Consider the following 15,592-nt stretch of genomic DNA (forward strand, 5'->3'; position numbering starts at 1 on the left):
CACCATCGTCGAATCCCGCTACCGCCGCGTCCCACCGCCGCCGGATCCGGCCCCGAGAGGGCGCGCCGCCGCCGGATCCGGCCCCGACGCCACCAGATCCGGCCCGGCGTCGCCTCTAGCCCGCTGCCGGGTCCGCCCCTTCGCGCCGTGCCCTGCCATCGCCGGGTCCGCCCGCCGCTCGCCGGGGTCCGCCGGGGGCCGCACGTCCTGCGCTGTGCCCCGCAGCCGCTGGAGGCGCCGTGCCGCGCCGCCGCCACCGGGCCCCGCCGCAGCCGGAGGCCGGGGTCCGCCCGCCGCTCACCGGGGTCCGCTAGGGGCCGCACGCCCCGCTGCCGCTGGGGGCGCCGTGCAGTGCCGCCGCCGCCAGTCCCCGCCGCAGCCGGGGGCTGTCGTGCGCCCGCGCGGCACGTAAGCCCAGGACCCGGAGCGGGCACGGTTCCTCCAGACCGCAACGCCGCCGCAGTCGCTGGATCTAGCCCTCCCCTGCACCGGCCGAGCTTGAGGGAGATTGAGGGAGGCCTTGACGTGGCGGCGCTGTTCACGGGAGGAGATCCGCCAGCGCGCCGACTAGTGTGGCGGGCGCTGGGACGAACGCCTGGGCGGCGGCGCCTATGGGATAGGAGGAGCAGGAGTACTGTGGCGGCTGTGGGAGATGAGGAGGAGGAGTGCGGCGGCTGTGGGAGAGGAGGCAGGAGGGCGATGGCTTAGGTGGGGAGAGGATAGAGTTAGGGTTTTTGGAGAGGGAAGTAGTTATATAGGTATGCTCACAACTGGGCTTTATGGGCTAATGGGTTGGGCTCGATTTATCGAGGCGGTTGACTAACAAGGACCGCCTCTGTTAATATATTTTACAAGGTGGTTGGTGTAACTGCCTCGGTTAATAACAACGACTGCCTCGGTTAATATATTTTAAGAGGCAGTTGGTGTAACCGCCTCGGTTGATGACAAATAAGCCTCGGTTAATGCCTGTCCGCATCCGAGGCCTTTTCAAAGTGCCTCGGTTAATCCAGTTTTATAGTAGTTGTGGTGGAGCTGTCCGTCGACGTCGACGTGCTGTTCTGCGGCGACCGCTCCGTCTCCCGGGTCACGCGGGCGGGCGACAAGCTCCGGGTCCTGGACAAGGGCTACTTGCACTTCAGCAGCAATTGTTTCTATCCTGGGGATGGAGTCGCCGGCGACGCGTCCGTCTTCAAGGGCTCCCGGTGGCTGAGGCCTGAGGGGCCGCTGGAAACCCACCCGCGGCGAGGGCACCGTGGCCAAGGTGGAGATGGGCGGCGTGCTCGTCCATTGGGTCGCGTCACCGCACTTGGGCTCCGACATGGACGCCGTGCAGGCGTCCGCGCCTCCAGCATACCAGCCCAACCCCCACAAACTCACCTTCTTCTGCTCCGGCGATGCCATCCTCTTCTTGTGGCTCTGGGGTGTCAGCAACCGTTGCTTCTTACGCCGCCACCCGCCGCCTACTCCTAGCAGCCCTGCGAGCAGTAGCAGTGGACTACTACTCAAGAAGAAGAAGAAGAAGCACCGGCGGTAGCATGGGATGAGGATGGGGGTCAAGCTTAGGCGGGCGCGAGTACTTGAGTTTGAGCGGCCCATGGCCGTCGCCGACACTCGCACGACGGTCGACGTGCTGTGGCAGGATGGAACGCGGCAGCGCGGCGTGCCGTCTGCGTCGCTCCACCGCTTTCTGGTGCGGAACAAGCAAGACTTGTTCCCGGGGCAGCGTGTCGTTGCAGCAGCTGGACGACGTGTTGCTGCTGGCTTCGTCAAAAGCCTCAGCTACAAGGATAAGACGGCTGCGGCCAACAGCAGTAGCATCAGCTGCGGAAGAGACGGTTTCGGTACAGAGGAGCAACAAGATGGCCACCAATGATCTTTCTTGGGTCGGGCATATTGTCGATCTCTGTGATGCACAATTCATCCAGGTCAAGTGGGGTGACGGCAATACATCAAAGGTACATCAGAATCTTTCTTGTGCGGTCATTCGCAAACATCCACGAGTTTAATTACCTTGTAATCTCATCCACTGATCCACGCAGGTGTTGCTTCTAGGGGTGGTAAAGAGCCCAATATTTTGAACTAGAAAATCTAAGGGACGGGCTCTAATCTTATACAATTTTAAATTAAATAATTTAAGAGCTTTATTGGACTGTGAAGAGGCCACTAAGGCCATGACCCATTACCACCCCTAGTTGCTTCACGAGATAGCTTTCGTCAAGCGAAAAAGTGTTCGAGAGATTCTTCAGGAACTAGGTGATTGGGTGCACGATGATGAAGAGGACAATAGGTCGTCTCATCAGGAGGACATGCGGCCTCAGGAACCCCCAGCTTCGACGGTATCCATCCAATTCCAAGCATGCATCTGGATCCCCATTGCATTTAATTGTACATCTGCATGGATCAACAAACCTAGCTTATGTTTGATGCATGATACACAGGACAACATTGATGATGCCAGTGGAGGTGATGACGATTCTGACAGTGGGACTACTGATAATGCTGATGCTCCTGTAGGAGCGACGGCAATGGGCCGGGTTGGCAAAATCATCCAGGCAGTGATCCGGACACTGGGTGGAATGCTTGCACAGGGCAAGACGACGATGTATATGCTGAGCAGCGCTGAGCAGCATGATGATGGCATCGGCACCGAGAGCGGAACCTACGACGGCTACGACGACCGAGAATAACATCCAAACCTGCTTGCCTAGGATCCGCGCGGCGGCATTGACAAGGCAAGATGCAGGTGACGACGTGTTTCCTTTCAAGCATTTTGACGTTGTGCAAAGTCCTCAGGATCACCATTACCTCGACACCAAGGAGCAGGTGCGTAAAAGATCTGTTTTGCTTTCTAAGGTTCTTTATGATACGTACATGTCAGTAGTTATCCATAAAAAAAATGGTGCCTGACATATTGTTAGAATAAATGGGCCAAAAGTCTATTAAAAATGATCAATAAATCCCAAGGCACATGATTTTAGGGTAGTTACAATTGTAACGGCACCGCATTGGAAGTTGAGAAGGGTGTTGTGATTTTGGATCACCATTTGATGACTATTAATTGACCCGTGGTTAGTGACTAGTAACGGACATTTCAATGGCAAGGACTTACTAGTTTTCATGGCATTAAGCTAGGCAGCCAAAGGTCCTTCACGGTGTCTTTTATGGTGCCTTTCATGGCATTAAGCTAGGCAACCAAAGGTCTTTCATGGTGTCTTTTGATGGCATTAACTCGGGCAGCCAAAGGTCATGCCTGGGGCCTATAATGAGGCATCCTTTTTGTGTCTTCCAAATGTACACGACACAAAGCTTCACCGTTGTGCTGCGTTTCTGCTGCCCCATTCCGGTTCTTGCGCGCACGAGCACCGGAAGAGTAGGACTCCGAAACGCTGCTGTCCGTGAGTTCGCCTACTCGGGTGAGGACGGCAATCACGTTTTTGGGGAGTGTCAGCAGCGGCACGACTACTCGCTTTTGTTCCCAGCGGCGACGTCATCTCCTTCCTGTTCGGGTGACGGCGCAGCACGACTTCTTCCCGGCGCTAGGCAAATGAGCGTGATCATCACTGCAACATCTCTGCACTGCATCGAGCGGGACGACTACAACAACAAAGCACCATGTCGCTTTCGGATGCTTCCGGCTCTGCCGCTGGGTATGCTAATCTTATTCTCAAAGTTGCAATCTTTGTGATTAGCGTAACCACTGTGATCGACATGCTTTATTTGAGAGTTTTCACATGTCATACTTTGCTGGTTAGCACTAATTTCATATTCATGATGACTTTGATGATGAATTCCTTTGATAAGCACATATATGATATCATCATCATGCATTTCAAATTTGCGTCATATTTATGGAATAAATTAAACATGAAATTGCCTAGATATCTAACACATTTCACGTCGACCGACAATTAAACAGTGCGGTGGAAGAAAGTGGATCAAAAGAGTGCAAAAGGAATGGACAATTCTTGAGACTAGCCTTCCAGGTAATAATTAATATTTGAGGCATTTCAGATAGATTAGATTGAATTCACCACCTTTATTTATCTGAGAGCAGGCTAGGATGTTCAAATTAAAACCCTTGGATGCATGCATTGCAGACAACATCTATCTGCGGGCGTTCGAGGATCGCATGGACCTGCTCCAGGCAGTGATTGTCACATCCGGTTTTTTAAAAAAAACCGAATGCATAGCTATATGTATGTTAGGATCAAGTTTCATACATATAGCGACGTCATAATGGAATAATGAGCAACAGTACCACGTAAAAGAGACAACACTAACCTACTATCAGAGATATACAGCTTCTTCTGGAAACGAAGGCTCCACACTTCACAGGCAATCGACCAGGGGTTGCGTACGCCTAGAACTCAGCAACATCTTCAGCTTCATTCTTTCTTTATTCTCTGAGTAGTGTTGGTATAGCAAGGGTGAGCACATATCGTACTCAGCAAGTATATTGGAAAAATAAATGACATGCAAGACTTAAAACACGGAATAAGGCTGGCTGAATAAAGCGGTAAGCATTTTAATTAACAGTTGAACATTAGCAGCTATTTGCTATACATGTATGAAACCATCCCATATTTATGAAAAAGGAGTATATATATCTGAATAAACAATTAACTTGGAACATTTAATAACTAAATTAATCAATGATTTCCATTGAGTAGACATGTGAGGGTCCGAGCCGCTCTTAACCGTGAGCACGGCTGATATATCAGTTTTTACTCTGTAGAGGTTGCACACTTTACCCACAAGTCGCGTAAAAGTTCAAAAGAACTTTGGACCCAACCATGCTGTGCTAGCTAGGCACAATACCATACTTCCTTAGGTGTGATTGCATAGGGATGCTACGAGGCGTTTACAAAGACTCCCTAACCAGTAGTAGCCCGCTAAGGTTTCAGCAGCTGCGTGAGTGAACCTCCCCAAGGCGTGACCAAAACTAAAACAAATAATGCACCCTTGGCAGGTAGCGAACCCCTCATCACAGGCCCCCCTCATGCGCCTTTCGGTCAGCTACTAACAAGCTAGAGACATCTAATTAAACAGCCAAGATCAGAGCCATGTAGTCCTTGTGGTTGCGCTTTTTTCCCGGGTGGTTCTCCATGGTTGATTTTAATCAAGTTCACAGATTCATCATATTGTTCCAAAAGATATTCATTAAAGTCTCACGTCATAAAAAGTAATGTTGTAGAACCACCCATAACCATTGTTCAGCAGCTAAGCAAACTACCCAAGAGATTTTTATTGAAGAAACCCGGCTATACAAGGACATGGATAATCAATAAGGATAATAGGTACCTATCAAATTAATGCATGCAAGCGTAAAGTAAATGTTATTAGGACAAAGCATGATCAAGGAATATACTTGTCTTAAATCCAGATAATAACTGCGCAGAGTCTTCAGCTCTTGTTCTTGCATCTCTTCATCTTCATAGCTCTCAAACTGTGCTCCTTTCTACTCGCAATAAGCATCGGGCACAAACATACAAGAAACAAGCAAAACAAGCACAAATAAGAAAAGAGCACTAAACAGAATAAAAGCATTAAAAGAACACAGTCGAAACTACGATCGCGAGAGCGCAAGAAAAGCTTAAAACAGGGGTTAAACTGGGGCTCAACCGTGAAACCTATGGGCTAAACAAGACTAGAGGACCTTATCGCGATTAAACAAGACATTCAAGGTTAGCAAAAGGGATTTCCAAGACACACTAGCTAAACAATGCTCGTGGATTGATCATGAGTAGGATCAGATATGTAAAAGAACTGATTTGGACGTGTGTAGGCATTGAATAGATCTAGGAGGTTAATTATCGGTAAAAGAAAATGACATGACATAAGAATTAGCTGAAACAAAAGAAGATAAGCCTTAGTACTGCAAATAACAGAGATGGCTCATGGCCATGCATGGCGGACAGTGCTCCTGGAGGCTGCTGGCGCTTTCCTTTGCTGGCGTTCAAGAGCACGATTTCAGATCATGGTGAGATGGGGAAAAGAGAGAGGAAGAGGAGGGCAACTCGTTTTCAAAGCTCACCGGCATAGGAGGTGCTCGGGGTTGGCCGGAATCGAGGCCGGCGTGCGGCGTCAGGTAACTGCTGTCCGAGGGTGGCGGGGTCCGGTGGCCGGGTGACATGGAGGAGGGTGCGAGGAGATGCGTCTCATTGAAGGGATCGTCATGGTGGCAATTGGACCGACGGCCGTCGAACGCGACGTTGCTTGTCTCGGTGGCGACGCTGCTTGTCTCGGTGGACCTCTGTTCGTGCGCGACGGGAGGCGGTGGGTTGATCCAAGGAGCACGGGCCGTGTAGGACAGATGCGCGTGGTGCAGGGGCTTCGCCTGGGTGCAATGGAGCTCGTGGGCACGTCGGCTTCAGCTGTCGACCGGGGAGGCCGCATCAGCTCGCCGGTGCATGCGCTCGGTCCGGAGAGCGATGGCGATGGCGTGCGGCACAGGCGAGGCGGCGGCGCGGCGCAGTGAAGGGGTGCCGAGGCAGCGGCACTAGAGGGCGCACGATGTGTGGCCCTAGGACGCTCAAAAAGAGGCTGCGACGTGGTGTTGCCCCGCGGCCGGTTGGGTCAGGTCCAAAACGAGTGCCACGGGCTCAGCCCGTTAACCAGAATCTTGTACGTGTTGGGATGGTGAGAGTACAGATCAGACCGAGAGGTGGTCAAATGGATCCAAGAAAACGAGGGCACGCCGACTTAGCGGAAACGGACTGAGGAAGATGAACGTTTGTTTGGACTAGAAAAAGGGCAATGGCCAAGACGAGTTGATCTACGGCTTCTCACGGGTCGGGTTGATCCGATTAGGATTAGGGATATGGAGAGATAGTGCCAATCACCTGAGCTGATGGTGATGACAACGCAGTATCAACGGAAAATGCTGAAATCCAGACAAGACTCCGTTTCGAGCATGATTTGACCAACATGAGAGATTAGGGAATCGGAAACTCGATGAGGGCAAAACAGGCTGAATCTAGCGAGCAAAGAAAAGAAAAAGGACGACAGCTCGGAATATATTTTTATGCTTAAAACAAATCTAGAAAAGTCTAGATAAATCTTTTAATCCATGAAAAATATATCCTACAAATTCCAAGAAAAATCCTGGAGGTATTTTGGGACATAAGGAGTCCAAATAAAATACTGCACCATGCTGCACCTCGTCCGCCGGGCGGACCGCCGGCAGGCTTTGAGGTGTTCGTTGTGGAACACTTCCGCCGTCAGGGGCGGCACGCCCTCCGCGCCTGCGAGTCGTACCTGCAGGAAGCTTGCCCCGTCGGCACGCTTGACGGCGACGCCCGTGCCACCGAGGTGAGCAGTGAAACGACCCGGGTTCTCGAACGAAGAACCCGAATCCCTGTATCGTTGTGATAGTCCCTGGATCAGTAGCTATCACATACAGAACTCATTTCAGGCAGTAAATCAGTTCATACTCACTTAAAACAGGTTCAAACATGGATTTAATTATTACAATATCCAGAGGATTTGCAGTACGAAACTTTTATTACAAGCCTATTGGGCTAAACTGGAACAAACAGAAAACGGTAGCGGTAGCTGGTCTTCAGGCCATCCTTCAACTCGAACTTCATCTCCAAAGGCAACACTTGAGCGTAGCACGGGCTTCTAAGCTTCAATTGTACCATCCGTCGATGTTGGCGTCGAACTCCTGATCGGATCCTGCATCTTGCCAAACTATCCCCAAGGACGGGATAGGTTTACGTCACCATCCGTATACAAGCTTTAAGTGGATGCAAAGATATAAAAAATAGCCAAAGGATAGGCTGGGGTTTCCTATGCAAGCATATACATATTTATCCACAATCATGTCTCTCACCCATCCCAGGTCGGTGCAGGAAACTCCCTCTCCCTGCACCTCATCTAACTCCACAGGGGGAAGTGGACTAGAGGGAGGTAGAAGTACTGGGGTTCACTACTCTATGAAAGTGCAGCCGGGTCAAGAGTTGTACATGACCGAGTATGCGGCTATACGCATAGTTTTCACCCTGCAGGGGTTGTACACCTGTACCCACTCGGGCTGCAAAGACGGCCGTCGCCACCTTGAGACACAGCCCACAACCATGACTCCCTAACCATGACGGTATCATCCTGCATTCCCGAGGTGGGATACATTCGCCGCAACGAATGTTCCGGGGCTGTGGATCTCTAGCCTGGCCATGGCTTCGAGAATCTCGGAGACTGGGGTCGGAGAACCCGACCAGGCCCACGCACCCCGAATTGGGCGTGCGCGGTCTACCCTCTCCTGGAGACTAGGGTCGGAACACCCGACCGGGCCCGACTCACCCCGAATTCCCATGGGCGTGCTCGGCCTACCCTCTCGTTAAACACAGCCATAGTCTGGTACCACACAGCTAGAAATGGCTGGAAACCCTGCCCATACGGGGGTAAGTGGTGTACACGTTTGACATAGTTCCGTCACCAGGGGCACTATCTCGAACTATATTGCCGGGACAAGTGCGCAGTCCTCCGCAAAGGTCCACCAAAGGCACCCATAATAGGTATCGCCTCTCCTTGGGCAACCACACAGGTACACCCCTCCTCATCCCACACCCGCCACAAGTGCTCCTCAGGATGTGCCCACCACACATCCCCGGCAAGTCACTTGCCCCCGCTAAAAGCCCTATCTTTGGCTCCTCACAAAGTGGATCTCATGCATGCCAAGACTATCATATTATGGAATCCCATACCCAATCACTCTCATAGTAGCCAAAGCATCCAAGAATCAATCAAGGTATAGGGATGCAAGGAATACGGTATAAGTAGACCATGTAGGCTTATCTCACACACACAAGTAAAGCAATAGCAATTCTAGCAAGCAATGCCTAATAGGAATTCAAGTCGTAGATGGGCGTGAACCTGGCAACTCTTCGTAGTCTCCCGGGGTCCTCGGGGTCTTCTCGTAGTCCGGGACGTCCTCCTGGGTCTTTTGGGCGTCCGGGGCGTCGATCTTCTCTTCAGCAGTAGGACCTATTCGTAATTATGAATTACTACAGGGGCCAAAGTGCAAAAATGCACAAAACTACCCAAATAAGATCCAAATCAGAACAAAACCTACTCTAACGTGTAGATCATGATTTTAGAAGAATTATGAAATTGGTTTTATAATTTTCGGAGCTCCGGCTGATTTATTATGATTTTCTGAAGCTTAAAACAAATTCTAGAATTAAATAAAGGTTTTCGGAACAAGAAAACACTCAGTCAGCCACGTGGCAGCCTCTAGGCATGCCACGTGTCATGCTGATGTCAGCATGATGTCAGCACGAGGTCAGGCTCCACTGACGTCATCATGACGTCAGCGTTGACTTGGTCAACATTGACTAAGTCAACGGTCAACAGGTCCACGGCCAAGTCAGCGGGGTCCGCGGTCAGTGGGGTCCACCAGTCAGCCTCACATGAGAGAATAACATGTGGGCCCCGCGTGTCAGGTCTGGTAAAAGAAAAAGAAAAGGAAAAAGAAAAGGGTTCAAGGGGGTGAACGGGCTGAAAGGGAACTCGGGCCGGCTCATCAGCCCAACAAGTTCGGCTTGGCAGGCTGGCTCGGAAAACGGCTCAAGGGAACGGATCAGCGGGCTTGGCAGGCTTGTGCGGCTCGTGGATTGGCAGGCCGGCTCGGATCCTCAGCTTGACTGGCGGGCCGGCTCAGGTGAAAGCGGCTTGGCCCAGGTTAGCTCGCGGGATTGGACCGGCGGAATATGGCGGCCCGTCTTCATCTTCTTCTTTTCCTTTTCCTTTTCTCCTCCTTCTCTCTTCCTCTCGCTGATAGATCCGGCCCACGCGTTCGAGCGTTCTGCTCCTACTGACAAGCGGGCACCGCTCGTCGGTCTCCCTCCTCTCCTCAGTTTCTCCTCCTTGGCATGGCGGTGAGGGCTCGGCGGTGGCAGACGGCGGGGACGGTGAGGCTTCTCTTGGCGGTGACGGCGGCTGAAACGGCGGCAGGGGCCAAGTCGAAGTAGCGGCAGAAGCGGAGATGGTGCAAGGTCGGGCTGCGGGCAGCGCATGCGCGGGACAAGGCCGGCACGGCGGTGGCTTGGTCGTGGTCGCCGACGGCACGACAGCGGAACGAGGGTGGCAAGAGAACGGGGCGCAGGTCGACGGTGAGACCAAGGCGGTGGGACGGATCTGCTCCGGCGAGGCGAGGCCAGTGCAGGGCTAGGGCGAGGCAAAAAGGCGTAGCGGGCAAAGGACGGCGGCCAACGGGCAAGGGCAAAGCTTGGCGCGGCGGTGGCGCGGCCACGACGTGCGCGAGGGTGAGGTCCAGGTGTGTGTGTGTGTGTTCCCGTGTGCCCTACAGGTGGCGTGTGCGCGCACTCGACACGGCGCGGCCATGGCGAGGCAGGCTGGTGCAGTGTGTGCGCGGCCGAGGCTTGCCTGGCGTGGCGCAGTCGTGTGCGGGGCTGGTCAAGACGGAAACAGAGGAAGGCCAAGGCATGCGCGGGGACTGGTTCCGCGGCGCGGGGTTCAGGCAGCAAGGAGGGGCAAAGGCCCGTGCCCGGGTGCCAACACACGCGCGCACGCGAGTGACACACGCACGGTGTGGCCGCGGCGGCGGCGTACACGAACGGCGGCGGGGCTCACCGTGGCGCGCCAAAATGCTACGCCCAGGCATGGGTAGCGCATGCACGCGCACGGGCACCTGACTCCAGGGCCGCGGCGTGGCCATCCCGAGCAGGCTCGGTACGGCGGCGCAGAACAGGGGTGACGGCGGCTGCGAGGCTATGGTGGCGGCGCGACGGGTCCCTGCAACGCGCACACAAAAGGGGATGGAGGTCCTAGGGACGGCTAGTGGGGTTCAGGGAAGGTCGGCGTGGCGGCGGCTCACCCGTCGGGCTCGGAGAAGACGGGCTCGGTGCCGCGGAGAGGCGAAGTAGGGGACGGTCGGGGCAGTGCAGGACGCGCAGCAACGTTGGTGGAGCCGTTCGGGTGCAGGCTTGGCGAAGCTCCGGCGGGTGGCGGCGTCCTCCTCCTCCCGGCGGCGATGGCGTCCTCTTCCTCGAGCTCGGCTCCTCCTCTCCTTCAGCTTTCCCCTTCTCGATTGGAGGCGGCGGCGGAAGGGAAAAGAGCCCGGGGCCTAGGGTTTGCGCGGAGGCCGATTGGTGTTTTATAGGCGGGCGCTCGGGCTTGGCTTGGTCCTCACGGCGGCACAGACGCCGAGGATCGCCTCGCGGGTGGCAGTTTGCGGACGGGGCTACGTGGCGCGCATCAAAGGCATCTCCGATCTGGGCTCGGGGTCACGGCCAATAGGGATGGCAGGCGCGGGCGTCAGCGTGGGCAGGTGAGGCCGGCGTGGAACGCGGGTGGTTAGCCTCCACTGTCGCGACGCGGAAAAAGGCTAGGTCGAGCGGCAGGCGGCGTCGTCCGCGCGGAGCAGAAGAACAGAGGAGGGGAAAGCTGCTCGTGGGGCCGGGTTGGCAGTGACACAAGAGAGAGGATGTGGGGGTGAGGTGCTGGTAGCGGGCCGGTGGAGCGGAGCGGGCTGCTCAGTGTGTCCGCGCGCGTGAGCGCGCACGTGCGCAGGTTGGGCCGCGGATTGGGCTGATGCAAGGTAAACAGACCGGCTGGTTTAGGGGCAGGCCGGTAGCTAGGCAGGTGATCGCGAGTCGGGCCGCGATGATGCCATCGGGCCGACGCGTGGTGATGGGATGGGGCGCTCGGTTTGGGCCAGGCTGGGGTTGGTTTAGGTGGGTTTGGGTTAGATAGTTAGCTGGCTGGTTAGGGGTCTGTTAGATGTTAGAGAGGTTGAGCTATGGTTGTGGTTTGGGCTGGTTCAGTTCGGGTCAAGGTTTAGCTCTTGGGCTGGGTAGTTAGAGTTAGAGGGGAGTTGGCCTTTGGAATTAATTTGAATGGCCACTTTCAAATTAATTCCCACACAAGTTCAAACAACGTGAAATAAATTCAAATCAAATTTCAGATAAACAAGGTAGATTCAATAACTTCAAATAAAATCCAAATAAATCACTCTAACAATATGATCCTTATTTTTATTTGGTTTTAAATTCTAGGAATTGGGGTAGAAAGGAAGCCATCCTTAAATTATCCTAGCTATTATCACTTCCACACAAAAAGTTTTTGAAAACTCATATTTTTGGAATATATAATATTCCGTAAAAATTACGGGATGTTACAAGCAGGCAACGGTCATGCTCGATGGGGTTCAGGCTAGCGCTCGTCAAGCTTGTCCCGATGCTTGTTGATGCGTTCACTGGCATTGGTGCACAAGGGTGTGACGAGTTTGGTCGGCTTCAGGTGCCACCACTGTGTACTGATGCAGTGATGCCAATATCTCGTAGGATTATTAGTTATTAGACATAAGTACTTCTTAATATTCGTCCGTGATTTATTTATTGCTATCTGCATTCTTAAATGCATGACACCGTTGATTTTTCTCGTTTGTTTGATTTATATTTCACCTTTTCTATTCCATTAATCCCTACCTATTATTTCTAAAGCATGTAACAATTCCACCACAAATTTTTATTTGGTCCAATATTACGTATCACCGACCGGTAAACCCAAATCTTATATAATATATAAGAAACAAACAACGACATTATTATATCATAACCTAAGCAGACACAAATATATACAATGAAAACGTGAAAACATAACAAAATCTATGTCAAAGATAAATCATCACGGAAAAGAAAAATCAGGCTGGACAAAAAAACAAATATGCCAAATATATTTCTATGTATATCAAGTATAAATTGTGGAAACTAGAAATATAACTTGACACTACCGGAATCAGGATCTTTGCTGTGTGCTTTCTATCGGGCACACATCAACCTTTTTGTCATGTGCACACACGGCTATGCTTTGCTGTATGTTTTTTTTTGCACACGGCAAAGTAATAAATTTGCCGTGTGTTTTTCACACGGCAAAGTAATAAATCTTTTTTCTCTTCTCATCTCAAAATTTTTTCTACTCTTTACATACAACATGTGGTACTCCATATTAAAATTTAGTACATTTTTGTATCTATTTGCTATATTTAACTAATTAATTGCATTTCAAGCATTTTTTTAATCAAGTCAAATAAATTAGAACCTCAAGTGATTCATATAACATAACAAAATGAGTGAAAAAATGATATTCATATTATTTAACCTAGTTTGAGGCCTTACCTATCAAATGAAAAGAAATTTCGAACATCTTGTCCAGAAAACACGACCACGAATGTGTGCCCGAATCATTTTAAAATTCTATAAAAAGCAAATGAAGTCTGAAAATCTTAAGATTTTTCATGATATCATGATTTCATACGCTGTATGAAACGAACCGGGTTTCCGTAAGGATAACCCGACTCCTTGTATCGGCGTGATAGTCCCTGGATCAGTCGCTATCACATACAGAATTCATCTCAGACAGTAATCATTGTCATACCATCATAAAAGGTGCATACATGGGTTTAGTTATTACATCATCCGGTGGATATGTAGTACGAATCTCCCATTACAAGCCTGCTGGGCTAATTGCGAAGCAAACAGAAAGTGTAACGGTAGCTAGGCCTCCGGCCAATCTTCATCTTGGGTCTTCTCTACCACAGGCATATCCTTGAGCATAGCACGGCTTCAATCGTACCATCCATCGTCGTTGTTGTCGAACTCCGGGTCGGATCCTGCATCTTACCAAGCTATCCCTAAGAATGGGATAGGTTCACGTCACCATCCGCATGCAGCGTATAGGTGGATGCATAAGGGATAAAATGTGGACAAAGGAAAGGCTAGGTCTTCCAATGCAAGCAGCAAGCAATATATAAGTCATCCATAACTCCTTGACGCGGGCCATTCCGGTATCCCGGACTCCCGATCATATCTATTTTCTGCTAAGATACAACCCATCCCTAAATCGGTGCGAGAACTCCGTCTCCTGGTAGTTGGCTGCTATCCGAGCACGTCAACTTCTTTGGGTAGTCGGCTGGGAACATCTCCTTGAGGGTCTCCAGGCTCTCCAAAATCTCTGGGGTCTCAACTAGTGGCGGCAACCTCTCATACATGTAGCGGTGCAAGTGTAGCTCCGTAGGGATCAGCTGGAAGTCCTCGAGAATCTCTAGCTGACTCTCCTCTGGTAGATGACTCCGTAAGCTCCGAAGCTCTCCCACTCTCATAGCATCTAACAACTTCCAAGTCTCCTCCATTTCATCGAGCGCATGGAGCGCTTCTGGGATCCACCACCCTGGTAGCTGCCCAGGTTTGGAGCCCATCGAGTGCTTCGAGTAGTCTTTTGAGTACTTCCTTGGCTGCATCGAGGCTATGAGGTGCTCAAGCCCCGGATCCTTTCCTTCATATGTGGTGCGTGATGTACTCGCACTCCATATGGAGTAGCCCCCGAGCCTTAGGTTGAACTGAAGGATCAGGCTGAGGGTCATCTCTGTCTTCTGGGTCTTTCGAATCTTCATTTGAAATTCAAATCATCTTTCGAAAAAAGTTGCTATTTATGATACGCATCCCGCAGTCCCCGAGCCTTGACTTGAAATCCGTTGATTTAGGGTTAAGGTTCCAAAATCGAGGCATTCTTTTGGAGTGTAACCTTTGAACTTCCTGATATTTTCAGAAATGCCACTAGCTTGGTAACTGTGCCAAATCGATCTAGGTCTTTTCACTTGCTCTTGCCTCTGCTAATCTCAAATCGTCATCCCTCGAGCATATGCATGAGAAGAGGCTCGTTACTTTCTGGATGGCGCCGAAGAAGTCCAAGCGCCAAGGATCCGAGAAGGAGGCGGCGATTGCAGATGGTTGGAAGAAAAGTAAGTTGTCGGATTCCGAGATCTCGTCTCTTGTCAGTCGTCGGCTCCTTCGCCCTAGGGCTTTTGTTCAGTGGCATTCAGTCGAGGGGCATGCCAGGCCTTTTGAGAGGGTTGCCGAGACTGTTGTGTTTAAGGCGTTCGTTGAGCGCGGATTGGCGATTCCAGTCTGTGATTTCTTTCGGGGTCTTCTTTTTTATTGGGGAATCCAACTTCACCATCTAACCCCCAATTCAATTCCCCACATTGCTATTTTTGTTCACTTGTGTGAGGCTTTTCTTGGGATTTATCCCCACTTCGATATCTTTAAGAGTCTATTCTTTCTGAATCTGTACCCGAACTTTAGAAATGTTGCCACCGTTGGGGGTGCCAATCTTGAGCTTCGACCTGAAATGGTGGGGAGGTACATATACTCCTCGCTGTCAGATTGGTGGTTGGAAGGCCGAGTGGTTTTACATCGACAATCATGCGTCGGCGCTTCCTAACAGAGTTCTCAGGCCACCCAAACGGTGTCAAGAATAGTTCAACCATGGGGTTATTCCGGTTCAAGAAGAGGAACTACTTGAGAAGATTGTTGTTCTGAAGAATAAGGGAGTAACCGGTGCGAGGTTGTTTTTTCCTGGCTTGGGAGACAGATTCAACCCCTGCAGAAGCGTTGCAATGCTGGGTTCGAGTACTCTGGTTTAGAAGATCCTTCTAGGTTTTCTTTAGAGAAAATTCATCCGGATGAAGCTATGGCGCTTCTGTATAGCATATTTGAGGGAGTGGATGCTGAGCCGGAAATCCCTAAACTGTATCGTCATAAGAATCCGCCAAATCCGGTAATTTTCTGAA

General features: G+C 51.3%; 1 long non-coding RNA gene across 1 annotated transcript; it reads left to right on the plus strand.

The window, feature by feature from the left end:
- Positions 1-2,082: 2,082 nt before the first annotated feature.
- On the plus strand, positions 2,083-4,262 carry LOC120701531. Its single transcript, XR_005686142.1, has 4 exons — positions 2,083-2,336; positions 2,439-3,647; positions 3,917-3,983; positions 4,098-4,262. It is a non-coding gene; the product is annotated as an uncharacterized LOC120701531 (long non-coding RNA).
- Positions 4,263-15,592: the final 11,330 nt, after the last annotated feature.

This window comes from Panicum virgatum, chromosome 3K (genome assembly GCF_016808335.1).
Source record: "Panicum virgatum strain AP13 chromosome 3K, P.virgatum_v5, whole genome shotgun sequence".
Lineage (NCBI taxonomy): Eukaryota > Viridiplantae > Streptophyta > Magnoliopsida > Poales > Poaceae > Panicum > Panicum virgatum.